Source organism: Callorhinus ursinus, unplaced genomic scaffold (genome assembly GCF_003265705.2).
Source record: "Callorhinus ursinus isolate GAN/ISIS: 27379988/994484 unplaced genomic scaffold, GSC_fseal_2.0 scaffold23, whole genome shotgun sequence".
NCBI classification, from domain to species: domain Eukaryota; kingdom Metazoa; phylum Chordata; class Mammalia; order Carnivora; family Otariidae; genus Callorhinus; species Callorhinus ursinus.
Genome location: NW_027397085.1, coordinates 2,299,828 through 2,302,274, shown reverse-complemented (window position 1 = coordinate 2,302,274; position 2,447 = coordinate 2,299,828). Strand labels below are relative to the sequence as shown.

The 2,447-nt window shown below is 43.6% G+C and overlaps 1 pseudogene; it reads right to left on the bottom strand.

The window, feature by feature from the left end:
• Window positions 1–911: 911 nt before the first annotated feature.
• LOC112839666 (nucleoside diphosphate kinase B pseudogene) lies at window positions 912–1,521 on the bottom strand (annotated as a pseudogene).
• Between the last annotated feature and the right edge of the window lie 926 nt (window positions 1,522–2,447).

The following is a 2,447-nucleotide window of genomic DNA, read 5'->3' as shown; positions in this document are numbered from 1 at the left end:
ATTATTGGTTAGAGAATTCTATTTATGCCCATTAAATGAAAGTTATTAGTTGTGTGTTCAGATCTTTGAAGCCTTCACTGATTTTGTGTCTGCCTAACTTACCAAATCTGAGAAAGAAAAGTAAAAACAACTCAATTTTTAAATGGGCAAAAGACCTGGATAGGCATTACACAGCCTAGAAAGTATTTATAGCCAGCATGCATCCAAGAGGATGCTTAACCTCATTACTAATCAGAGAAACATAAATCAACACCACAAAGAGATAACATTTTTCATTTATTTAATCTGCAAAAATCAACAAGCCTGACAATATCACGTGTTGAAAGGATATGGATCAAGAAGTTTTCTTACGTATTACAAGTGGGAATATATAACCACTTCGAAAAATAATGTGTGCTTACTTTGCAGAAGGGAACATTAATATGCTCCCATCAGTCCTATTCCTGAGGACACAGCCAAGAGAAACTCCTGCACATATGCATCAGTAGATGTGTACAAAAAGTTCATTAGAGCATTACTTGTAAATAGCAAAAAAAAACAGAAAAGACTCAAATACCCATCAACACGAGCATAAATAACTAATGAAATATTATATAGCAGTAATAATGCAACAACATGGATGGATCTTAGAAATACAAGTTATGTTAAAAAAAATCAAATCCCAGAAGTTACCTACAGCCTGTAGTGCTTTATGCAGTTCAAAAACCACCAAAATAAATTGTTTAGGCATATACGTGTGTATGTATAAATACTCACATATGGAAAAAACATTTATCACATGGCATATATGTAAGGTAAACACACATTTTAGGATAATGGCTATATTATGGGGGCAAGTTGACAGGATAGGAGAGGAGCACAGAAGTGGATATAAGCTACTGTCAGTGTTTTAGTTTTGGGATTGATTAGAGTTTTTTTTTTTTCCAGTTTCCAAAGGCTTTATTGGTAAGTACGTTTTAGAAAGGAAAGATTGATGCCATTACTTCCAAGTCACTGGAATGAAGAGGTGTGTCCAGGGCCACGTCAAGTGGTGCCAAAGGGGACTGATGCTTTGTCCACCGTTTATTCATAGATCCAGCCAAAAGCACAAGACTTGTAGTTAACCAACTCTTCAGGCTTAAACCAGAGGCTGATTTCTTTCTCTGCACTTTTTACTGAATCACTGCCATGAATAATGTTCCTGCCAACTTGAATGCAGAAGTCCTCACGGATGGTGCCGGGCTTAGAATCCGTGGGGTTGGTCTCCCCAAGCATCATTCACCCTGTCTTCACCACATTCAGTCCCTCCCAGACCATGGCCACAACAGGACCGGAGTGCATGTACTTCACCAGCCCCGGGAAGAAGGGACTGTCCTTCAGGTCAAGGTAGTGCTGCTGCAGGAGCTCCTCAGAGGCCTGCAGGAACTTCATGGCCACAAGGCGGAACCCCTTCTGCTCGAAGCGCTTGATGATCTCGCCCACCAGGCTGCGCTGCACACCATCCAGCTTGATGGTGATGAACTTGCGTTCCTGGTGGGCCATGGCCTGCGGGCGACAGGTCGGCTCAGGGCCCCGCGGCCACGCGGGCACAGGACCCCGGCCGCCCTCCCCCCCCCCCCACCCCACGGGCACCCCGGGCCCCTCCGCCCACTCCACAGGGGACACGCGCCCCTGATTAGTGGTTTCATAAGTGTTCATTATAAGAATGAATGAATGAATGAATGAATGAATGAATAAATAAATAAAGGATAGGACCACACATGGACAAGGAAGACTATGGTGTCATAAACTAGTAGAATAGAATACTTCTGTTTGCTTGAGGTCCCATTTAAATATAAGTAAATGAAAGCTGGAGGAAGGCCTGAAGAATGTCCAGACATAATAAAAGGGTGGGAAAAACCCAAGTTTTAGCTGTCTGACTGTACTGTGAAGTATAATTTGGCCAAAATTGCAGACATCTGATCCCCTCAGAGCTGTTGGCAAACTATAAGCCAAAGTGAAAGCCTAAGGCTGAGTTGATGATAAACAAATCTGATGCTTATTTTCACAACAACGATAGGTGTCTCAGCTCCTCTCAGATTCAAGAGCAAGGTGTCTGTGCAGATGCTGTTTGTAGGATTAACCCCTTCCCAGATCTCATCAGCTCCTGTCCAATCCCAGTCCTGATTCTCAGTTAACTGTCAGGGTTGAAGGCCTTAGGAGATGAATGTAGCCAACATTTGATGAACTAGCAGGAAAGAGTTAAGAGTTAACATTCAACCTCACTCTTCCCCTGCCTTCCCATCTCCTCCCAGTGCCTCCCATTGGCCTCACAAAGCAAATGGTGCTGCAGCTTCCTCTGGAAGCCAGAGGGCAAAGGATCTATTGAGGTAGTCCATACAGGTCAGCCTCCCAGGGCGCACAGCAAGATGGAGAAGGGGGAGAGTAGTTCTGGAGAGACAAGCAGAAGATACCCAAAAAGGAGACAG